Source organism: Poecilia formosa, unplaced genomic scaffold (genome assembly GCF_000485575.1).
Source record: "Poecilia formosa unplaced genomic scaffold, Poecilia_formosa-5.1.2 Scaffold146, whole genome shotgun sequence".
NCBI lineage: Eukaryota > Metazoa > Chordata > Actinopteri > Cyprinodontiformes > Poeciliidae > Poecilia > Poecilia formosa.
Window position 1 is genome coordinate 807,099 of NW_006800085.1, and position 12,108 is coordinate 819,206.

Genomic DNA, 12,108 nt, shown 5'->3' on the forward strand with positions numbered 1-12,108 from the left:
CATCGTGTCTTTTTTCACCTCATCAATTAACCACTAGGTAAATAATGGGTTTATTATAAACACACACACACACACACACACACACACACGCACACGCACACGCACACACACACACGCACACACACCTACACACACACACACACAACAAACAGAACGACATGCCTTAGTTCTGAAGTTTTACCTAAACTTTTGGACCGTTCAGGATACAATGGGCACAGTTTTCTTTCTGAACTGTCAAACTCAGCTGATGGCAGTGACAGCCCTGGTTCCAAGTCAAAATCAGATCCATCTGTCCTGGAGGAAGATGCTAAACTAGACAGATGTGACGCCCAGAGACTGTGCGCGTTTCAGTAAGCAACCCTGTACATGTTCATAAGCCTTTACATGTGCATGTCATGCCTTAACTGCCTTTGCTGAAATGATGCATAGTTTAGTCAACTGTATAAGGATGTTTGTCCTTGCTGCTACATTCCAAGAAAGTGAAAAATGTTCGGATTTTTAAACTCAAAATAAGCTACAAATCTTACAAATATGTGTAATTACTTGGTATTTTAATTACATTTGGATCCACAAAAGAATTGCTTGTGGTTTTTTTAGTACCTGAGATCTGGTAAGGGATACTTGGTACCGGTGAGAAGTGCAAGTCCTAATATGTTAATGGATTCTGTGGTTTAGGGTTTAACTCAAACTGGGCAATTTAGTGTTAAAAATTGACCCACATTAGCCAGTCTCTGGACCTTTATGATATGCCATGTGAAAGATTTATATAAATCATCTTTGAAAAGCAGTTGGATCTCATCCATTTCCCAGATGGCAGCAGGTGAAGGTGAGCAGGCGAGAGATGTAAGAGTTTGACACACAAACTGGGAATAAATCTTCCAGAGATGGAAAACGCTGAAGATCAGAAAAGACTGGCATTCAATGGCAGATCAATGAAAGGTGAGGAAAAAAGAATAAGTGGAGAGGAGAAGTGTATTATCAGGATGCCCCAGCCTCAGTGAGAAAAAAAAATGCCGTACAGAAATGTGAGAATAGCGGATACACCATTTGCATTGAATGAGAGGATACAGCCAAATTCTGCAGGCTGGGCATAACTCCTCATGAAGACCTACCGACTCAGTTAGCTTACTTATACCTGTCTCAAGCACAATTCATTCCCAACATAATGCAAAGTAGCTTTTTTATCTTCCTCTGGTGACCTCTTAGTGTGAATGCCACAGGCATTCAAACTCTTGAGTTCCTCCACTTTTTCCCGCCCATACACTTTTCACCATTTAACTACGTTTACATTTCTGCAGTTGGCTTCAAATGTTTCTTCAATTTTCACTAAAAATATACAACTCTCAGCATTCGCATTGCATTCCTGCAGGAAATCCACATTTCTCCAGTTATAATGAGCTTTTTACCCATCAAACTGAATTAATCAGATTAACAATAAAGGAAACAGTTTTCTTTTTCTAAAGAGCACTAAAGAGATTAAACTGTTATGGAAAATGTACTCTTTACTGGAGGATTTCCTTGTCTTTTATAAATAAAATAATATCCAAGAATTCATTTCACTTCTTTATCTGAACAAGTAAACAAATGTCATGTCCTGATGCAGTTTACTTAATGTCCTTTGGGTTAGGATTAAGGAAGTAACCACCAGCCAACTTCCATGTGCTTCAGCACCCTCTACTGGACAAAGAAGCATACATCTAGAGGATCAGTTTAGGCTTATTCGTGAACATTCTCAGATCGACTCTGGATTATTAACTTCCTGACAAGTGACACTTTGTGAGACTGAAGAACTTTGTATCCGAGTAGGCCGTGTGCAGCAAAGAATAAGATGAGCCTCGCATTCAACATTCAAGTTAACGTTCACAAAAAAAGTATCCCAGACACAACACAATCCTGACATCCGCACAAACGCCGAGATGCCTCGACTGCTCTAGCTTCTGTCAGTAATTCACATGGAAGTTGAGGAGAATGATGGAATATATTTTGGCATTTGTGTGAACATTTAGCATAAACAAGATGGGAGAAGCCAAGAAATGTATGAGGAGAGAAATGGATGATGCTCATTTCTATCTTGTGGTGTTAGCTTTGAAAACAGAATATAAATGTCAGAAGATACAGCTCGATACCACCACAATTCCCAGATTAATGACTACCTGACAAATGCACCACAGTTAGACAGACTGAAGGATTTGTCTGACCAGATCAGTGCCACAGGAGCGCCACAGGGGACTGTACTCTCAGCATTCCTTTTTACCGCGCTCACATCAGTTTTTAAATACAAGTCAGGTTTCTGCCATCTGCAGAAATTACTAGATGACCCTGCAGTCGTTGGTCATATCGAGAGTTGGTGGGACACTTTGTGGCATACAATGGGAACAATAATCTCATCTTCAATATGAATGTTACAAGGGAAATGATAGTGGATCTTAGAAGCAGAAATATGTCAAATAGTATTTACAGCATTGTCAAAGATGTAGAATGGTAAGAAGAGCGTTGTAGTGTGTTCTCTTTACTCTGAAACTGGATTATTAAAGTTCTGAGACAGAAAAGCAATAAGAATATCCCCAACATCTAAAATACAACTTGAAACTTCTCAAGCAGGGCCAAGCTTGGTATCCAGTAGAATCCCAATCCCGGAAAGTTGCAGATGTAAACCATTTCCTCTTTGAAATGTGGTACCTCATTAAACTAGTGGCACTTACAGCACTGTAAAACATCCATTTGGCGACATGCTCTTGCTCTTTTTTTTCAGGCATGGAAACAAGGAAAAATAGTTTGTTGCTGGCTTGTTTTCCTAATACACCTTTCCCTTCACCTCAGCAACAGACTGGAAAGAAGTATCATAAAATGAAAAACACCCTGAGCATCATCTTCATAAAACAATAAATCTACAATTCAGTGTCTTCAGTCAGAGGATTTTTCAGTTTTGATTCAATACAGATAGCTAAAGGAGATGCTTCCTCCCTGCAGTTACAGAACTTAAAAAAAATAAAAACTTCGTAATGAGTTACTACAACATCTAATTCCTCTTTGGGACTAAAAAAATAACTGAATTGTATCATCTACTCCTTTGATTAACATTCTTTTTGTGTTTGGCACCTCCATCATATCAAGAGAAAGCGGAACAGGATCAGAATTAATTCTGCTTTAATCACTGGTATACATGATTTATTTTATGTAGCCGTTTGATGAAACAAGCGGCATGTAAATTACCTGTTTAGATAGTTTTCCTTGTTTTTGTGCTGGTTGCATAATCCCTCAGGGACTCCCTTCAGGGCTGCCAACCACTTGACAGAAGGCATGGAAGCCAACCGGTCACACAAGCAAAGCCCTTATTACTCCTCTCAGCTCATCTGCAGCAGGAATACGTAACCGTCTGGCAGGTGGCCCGGTTCCTGCCTGTAACTCGGTGGACAACCTCACAGGCTGCCATTAAATGCCTACAACACAGCATGATGGTAAGAGATGTGCTCCCCCAAAACAAATTCCACTCAGTGTTTTTTCCTCCCCATGTTCTTGTCTGTATCCTGTCAATTAAGTTGTTTTATTTATGATTTAATGATTTATTTTCTCAGGTTGAGAAGTATTAAGGGAATTCAGGCATATGGATAAATAATGCTTCCAAAATGAAGCTGCATCCAGAGTGCAGATATTTTTGATTTCATGTTTTTTTTTTTTGGCATTGTTTTGATATACCAATTTCTAAATGACATGACGGAGGACATGGATGTTGATATTTTGTCATGAATGCATCTATGTTTCATGCAAATACTTTTTGATGAATGTCATGCTTGTCTTATTACTTTATCTGACACTACTTGCTTTATTCACAATAAATTCAACCTATATTGCCATACTTGCATAAATAAAAAACATAAAAAAGTCACATTAAGGAGATAGAGTAACCCTATTGATACTGCTGGCAAAACACTGTAGGTCTCCTGTTAAATTGTCCGTGCATTTAGAAAATTAAGATTTAAAGTTATATTTATCTAACCAAGAGTTTTGTTTCTGACGGAAAATGAGATGAACAAGTACTGTCCTTTTTTACAATATATATTTTTCTATTCTGACTTAATATAAAACAGAAAATCAATTTTTGGCAATATAGAAATTCAATAATTTTTCTAATAGCTGACCAGGTTTTTGCATATCTTCAGTAATATTTTTGATGAAACACCATATCTATACAGGCTTTAAAGTTGGCAGCCTAATTTTCAGCTCCCATTACAGACTGAGTGTTTCAAATAACTTTTTTCTCATTCATATCCTTACCTCTCCTATTGGAACTGTGTTTAACCTCTTGTATCTGTATTCAAAAATGTTAATACTAATTTCAAGCAGAAAAAAAAAAACAACAAAAAAAAAACAAAACTTGTTGATAAAATTAAACTTTAAATCTTTAAACCTAAATCTGCCAGAGGTATGATTACTTTTAGGCTTAAATGTATCTTCCTCAGATGTTAGAAGATCAAACAGAAGTTCAAACATGAAATTCAGAAGCAACCATCACATCTGTTTATGGCCAAGCAGCAGGGGAGCTTGCCTGGGAAATCAGTGCTGTTCCTCGATCAAGAATATATCTCCATCAGCCTTTACCCACCGCATGCACAAAGGTGAGCTGCTGCCTTTGCCAGTGGTAGTACAGCAGTATCCACAACATTACTGCTCAGGGCTTTAGCATCAGCAGGTGCAGTAAGGCCCAATGCCAAAACCCAACTGCTTGTATGTCTAGTTTGTACAAGCACACATATATAACCCATCCTAGTATTCAAGTAAAATTCAGCGACAAGAAAAGTTGAGGTGTAGTTATTTTATCCTGTTGATCTCTAAGTCTTTGCTTTACTATGAGTTTTAATTACTTCCAGCCTCCAAACACACCAGAGTCCAAACATCACCACTCAAGTTTTCTCAACAACTGACAACTTCCTAAATGCTGTTGGTTGTGTAGTTTCTCCTCCATAATTTTTCCTACAAGAAAGTCATCTTAATCTCCACTAAAAAGTAACAAAAAAAAAAAAAAGCCTTGCATTGTCATGCAGCGTGGTGGTGTGCAGAGAGTGACTAAGTCAACTTTGCTCTCTTCTCTTATAAATAAAACAGACTTCATCATTATGCCAACACATTTTTCTCTTCATACAATACAGTCTGAATCCTAAAGTGTTTACAATCCATTTTCATAACGTGTGCAGTGATTGACTGCAAGTTTTAAATCACCAATAGGTCACAAATACTGTTTTTGGACCACTGTTGACTTTGAACTAGTTTCGGTATTAATAAAATCCTGTTCAGTGATTCACACCCTCAACTCAATTTATACGTGACTGCAGTCGGATTTTCCCCTCTGTGCACATAAATGTGAAAAAAGCTTTTTCATGTCAAATAGTAGGCATGTCTCACTCCAGTCTGTGATAGCTGAACTTCTCAGAGAGGACTTTTTTTTTCTTTTTTTACTTTTTTTGGCCACCACGACCTTAAATGCAAGTGCAAGAAAGTTATGTAAAATGTAGAAATAAATGTGGTACACCCTCTTTAAAACCAGCATTCTGCTTCATGTCATTCCTGTCAATGCATTCATTTTAAATCAAAAATAAAATTGCACATATAATAACCATGTTAATCATGCTACAATGCTAAGATAAACTGTAATTTGCAAAGCAAATCTGAGATAATGGGCTACAGTAAAAGATTTGTTTTTAAAAAAAACATTCATCAGCTCCCCACCTTCCTTCACCGAATGTGTCCTCCGTTACTCGTGACAGTGACAATTGCAATAATTAAACAACTTTTATTTGTGTTTATATGAGCCCTTGTACCTCTGTGAAGACTTTGAAGAGAAACCTGATAAAAGATTGAAAAGGAAGATGTGCCAGTGCATTCCTACGCTACCGAGTTCAGAAACCTAAACTACAAAGACCCACTGTTGCTACATGAAGGACCGGCTAAGGTTTGCGTGGTTCTAAACTGAGAGCAGAGAACGACTCCGGTGAAAAAGAGCCTGTAGCATATAAACATTTTTTCATTACCGCCTGAGCTCGCTGAGGGTTGTCTTTCATGTATTAGATCAACAGTCTTTCAAAGCAAATAAATAGCAGAGGATGCGTGTGACAGACAAACTGGAGGAGGAAAAGAGAGAAACACAGACAGCAGAGAGGAAGAAACGTTTTAACTTGCTGCAATATCCAGATTTAAACTTGCCCATGAGCTATGCCAGATAATCTCTATATTTTGCTGTGTAACGTTGTTTTATTGTTTACGTTCAGATATTTTCCCAACACAACATATATTAATTCACAACGTGAAAAGGCCAAGTAGAGTATGCCTCGTCTATTTATCCACGTAATCTTAATTTTGTGCAAAATCAACATGTATCATTTCACAAAAGTAACATATTGAATGTGTAATAGATGGCACTGTCAAAGTGCTTCGGATGCCAGGATGATGGATGGGGACCATGTCCTAGGTAGTTAATATTGATGACACTCGCATATCTTCTGTCCCGCACAATGGACTCGAGGGAAATTTAGTTGGTTCTTAATTGCTACCTCATTAACTCTTCATAACTTTGTGAAGACTCCCTTTCTAAAATAAACACATGACAATAATATTAAAGTGGCCAGGCAAAATTAACATTCTTGTTGAAATTCATGAGCATTTTGGACGGATGAATGGACAGACGGTACGTCCGAAGTACATTTGCGATCATAACAGGGGAAAAGCAGGGAAGTCTTAATGAAACCAGATAAATCGGGGGGCGGGGGGGAGAACAGAGGACAAAAGGGTGTGTGCAATTATTGAGACAAAAATAAAATTGAAATGGGTTGACAGTGTAAGAGTCAAGTACAGACATTCAAAAAAGGCTGTGGTTAGAGAGCAGCGCATCATTTCAGGCCATCTAGTAGCACAATACCCCTGGGAAGGCTCCTGCCGAGCCAGTAATCCCCTGGCCGTACAAAACAGAAAATAGGGAAAAGTTAAGAAATGAACCGCTGACTGCAGTGCTGCTCTGAAATAAGAGGGCCGACAATGTTATTGGATTATGAAGCTGATTTTCACAAGATGCAGGCCAAAGCTCGGGGTTTTGGACAGACAAAAACTTGGCCTTCTTCCAGCCACCGTACTTTCACTTCTTCTGTAAAATCAGCCTCAACAGAATTAAGTCATATGCAAATAATTCATGTTCAGAAAATTTCATTGTGATTAAAAAGAACTGTATTCAGGTTAAATGACATAGCAGTTAATGGTAAAAAGCTGGTAGTTAATTAGAATTTGAAAGATTAATCAGAATAAAAGAAATCTAATAAATATATAATCACATAACCTATCCGATAAATAAACCAAGTCGAAGCTGAGTTGAAATCGCTGTGGTCATGATGCCCTAGTTAGTAAGTTCCCACTGTATTGTGTGGGGGGTGGACTGTCTCTACTTCGCTTACCTCAAATACGAAATACAGAAATGCAATATTTTTGGTTCACTCCAAAAACGTGTGTTGAATCCCTTAAGATTTGGGGAACTTTAAGCCTTTAAAACCTTTAAAATTATGCTGTTGTCAAAGTGGTATTTGGTTATTGATGTATAGCTTTAAAGGTGCATGTGTTTTAATCAGTAATGGAACTTCTTAACTCAGTTCACTCATCCAAAAGCAACTTGACTTCCCTAAGAAGCAGCAAAATTAAAGAGAGTTCACAGAAAAGCCCTCCATTACATCACATCATTTCAAGTGCTGTAATGAGTTGCTTCTATTACAGATAAATGACAAAAAAAAAAGAAAAATTTCAGATTAATCCTTTGAGAGCCGTCATTAAATGTGCTTGACCTTTTCAAATATGAGAATGAGGGGCAATTGCAGTGAAACAACTCTGTCAGTTCAGCTAATAACTTGACTTAAAGAGCAGTCTGATATATCGCATTGGTTATTTAGCAATGTAATGAGCTGGCACTTGAAAGAGCAGTTGTCTGGCGTAGTTAGTAAATGCATGGAGATCAACTGACAAACAGCGCATGAAGTGATCTGGATATGTCTGTAATGCTTAAAAAAAACCTCCTGGAAGAGGAAGAGGAGGGAGGAATGATTCAGAATCAAAGAAAAAGGGAAGAGGTTTTTCACGGCAACTGTTGGTGGGACCTGGAAGTCTACATATGCATATGTACTTAACTAGTTTTGAACACCTGGTCCAATAGTTCTGAATTATTTTGTATTAAGTATTTATTTCACGTTTTAGTTTTCTCAAACTTTGACAGTCTGGTCCTCAGCGCAGAGAACGTCGAAACATTTCTACTGGCAATGTCTCATTCGCATGCATAAAATAGCATCGGGTTCTATAAGTTATTGGAAGTGTGTGGCTTAAACCCCTAAACTAAAAAAAAAAAAAATTAAATCTCTCAGTGGAAAATAAAAATCATCTCAAACTGACCTGAGCAAATTGGTAATCTATCGTAATGTTTGTTTCATATTTTGCTCTCTTTCTTTATTTAGTTTTATCTTTTCAGGTATAAATACCTTAAAAATGTTTCATTTTCTTTTTAAATTTTTGATGCATACAGAACTGACTAAAAATAACAAATAAGAATGCTTTAAAAAAAACTGATTTTTCTTTTAACAAGACTGGTGCCTAAAACGAATAAATTATTGGAGTCAACATGAGTCTTGAAGACATTTCTCAACCTAAGTAAACACTGAGGCAAGACTTGACTTTTTCCACCACCTGCATTTCATATTTGAGTTTAATAAGTGGTATGTACAGCAATCTTGTCTAATCCTCTTTCCTAATGAGAGATTCTTAAGCTGCCCAGGAATCTGTTAATATTGTTTTTCAGCTGCGGATGATAAACATTTGCATCCAAACTAAAGCCAGAGTGTCTCTTTCATCTCGCTCAAGGATTTTGTGTTGACAAAATCCAATTTTACAATTGTTAAATGATTCTTGCTGTGACAGAGCAGAATAAATTGCCAGCAAGTCTGCTCTGCTGTGTACACCTGTTGATTCTCCAAACGGCAACATCACACTCTGTAGTTCACAATTAAATCTGCTCCAAGATATGAAATACACTGTTTGCCACAAACGGCATTGCACCTCTGCATGAACTGAGTTTTCATTTTGAAAATCATCAGTCGGGGTAGAAATTTTAACAAATATAAACATGTTTTATTTCATTTGAGTTGTGTGATAATTACTCTTCATGTGCCAAGCATGATGCTTAGCATAATAATAATAATAATAATAATAATAATAATAATAATAATAAGAAGAAGAAGAAGAAGAAGAAGAAGAAGAAGAAGAAGAAGAAGAAGAAGAAGAAGAAGAAGGAAAATTCTGTAAAATCTATTTCAAATGTTATGTTGCCTTTAAGTAATAAGTTGCTTTTCTTTTCAGGTTAAAATACTATAAAACTTGAAACTGGTAGAATGCCTTCAGTATGAGTCATACCATTACAAATTCCTGCTGCATTGTTGTTTAAACCATTTAAAGCTTTTGATGAGTTACAGGTCAAATAGCAGAGCTTTCTGAATAAGTTGTATTGGTCTGCTGTTGTAACAATGAGCACAATATGAACCCATTCCTGCCAGCAGTGAATAAAGATTAATGACGTGTGCTCAACTTGCTTTTCTTTCCAACCTTTCTAAATAAATAGTTTCAATTATTAAAGCATGTATCACTTTATCTATGTTTTAAGCTTACTTGGAGAACAAAGCAAATAATTATTTACCAATTGTGATGCCCACACTACCTTATTGTGTTGGTTGTTTAAAAACTGTCCAATAGGTTATCAGCTCAATAAACAAGTGTTTTTACAAGAAAAAAAAATTGTTACTTGAGCCTCCGTTTATTGACTCAAGTTATGGCAGAAACACTTAGTATTCAAGAAGTCCTTGACTTTATAATTAAAGAAGAGCAAACATACAGCGATTTGTTGAGGCAGAGAAGGTCAACATCAAGAGAAACTCTGATTACAGACACTCGGAACAAAACGTATCTGATGAGGAGCAGTGCAACATGACCTTTAGGCCCAAGGGTAACAAAATCAGTTGGTCATTACTTTCCAATTGGTTTCAGACAGCATAGCAGTGTAAAATCTAATTTAAATGACTACAGGACTCACAAGATTGGCTACACTCTGATTCAGCATTTTATCTGCCTTCCAGTATTTCCTTTCTCCAGTGCAAATGAAAAGTTATCGTCAAACCACTGAGGAAAAAAACCCAAAAACAACTTAGCTTTACTTTCTGGGTCCAGAACTGAATCAGTGAGAAGAGTATGGTGAACTATTTAACCAGTTAGTCACAGGATTATCTTAACGGCATACAGTTACTCCCTTTGTCAGGCAAGGATAAAAAAATAGAGCTACACACTATTGCAAAACTATTTATACTCCTTGAATGTTGTTAGATGTAAAAACTACACTCTTCAATGCATTTCATTGGGATTCAAGTGAGAAACTAACCTGGTAAAAAACCTGCCCATTGTCCTATTGGGAGAAAGCCCAGACTGTGCTGGAAGTGAGAACTTTTTCGAACAGAATTGCACAGGAAGACCAGGCTAGTGAGAAATCAATTCAAAGAAGTTTATAAAATGGAAAGTGTTTAGATAAAAAGAAAAGGTTGCAGATTGTTTCTTTAAAAAAAAAAGCTTTCACAAGTAAAACTCTCAAAATATGAATCGATTTGTCTTCAGCCCACACAGAATCAACACTGTACAACCACCTTTCACTGCAATTATGATTGTGTTATCTGTAACAGACACAACAAGAAATATCTGCAGCCTACCAGAAGTATTACCAATATGTCAGAAGTTCAGCCTTACTGGATGCCATTTGAAACTTCAGTGCATCCCGAAAGTATTTGACATACTTAACTTTCAAATTATATTAAAGCAATCTCAGTTTGCCCTCAAGAATTGCCCAGTATTTAACTTTCAAATTATATTAAAGCAATCTCAGTTTGCCCTCAAGAATTGCCCAGTATTTAACTCCTTCCAACTTATTTAACTCAATCAAGTTCCCTGTCCCATCTGCATAAAAGAATCTGCACAATATGATGTGACCACATCATATTGCTGGATTTGCAGCTATCGCATAGTTTTTGTGTGTTGATGGATCAAACAGTGGTCCATGAAATTATCAAAGATTAGGCTAATGTTTTATAACTTAGTCCTATTTTAACTATGTTTCTGAGCTGTCTGCTGGTTTTGTTTTTGTTTAATGTTCTCCAACATATCTTTGAGAGCTTCATAGAATAGCTGAGGTTAATTTTCCACAGTCTAATTTATATGACTAATACTGACAGTTAGTTGCGCTGAGTTTTATTTAAAAGGCAGGAGAGTAAAACGGGTGAATAAAAACGCTGTAAATTTTTATTTACAAACTATTTTAAAAATCTGTGTTCTGAATCTTATCAGCTCACAATAGAAGTCTACTCTGTGTTGCTCTATTACACACAATCACAATAAAATTCACTGAAGTTCATGATTGCACTTATGAGGAACCAATCCTTTTGCAAGACACAATACATCCAGTTCTGTCAGCTTTGCTCCACATACTTCGTTTTCACCTGGTTTTAAGTCATGACGATTACAGAATTCGCCCTCACAAATAATTGATTTGGCTCCTTGTATCCTGTTGTGTATCTGATGAAGCTGCAGAATAAGATTTTTTTTTTTTGTCCCTCAGACTCTCTAAGCGTCACAAAATCTATTTGTCTGACAGACAGAAATCTGTAGTCCATCATACTTTAGATGGTTAATGACTGAGACAACACAGCAGCCCAGTGGGAGTGAAATAGGATAAGGCAGTCAGGTCAGTCAAATCTATTAATTAGGGATTGTGTCTAACAGTATGTGCCAAGATCTGTCAGTGCAGGTGTTTGTGGGTGTGTGTAAATCTGTGTGCTTTCCAGGTTTGCTTGGATTTTTACTGACAGAAGCTTTATCATCTATTGATGAGGAAAAAGGCATAGAAACATTGCCTTTTTCAAAATGTAGGCACAGTCGATGCTTGTTATACACTGGAGCTTTCTTTTTGTGTATGGGAAGCACAACAAATCTTGAGAACATTGAGAGGGTAAGATTTTCCAAAAAGAAAACAAAACCATACCATAAACAGTTGTGTGT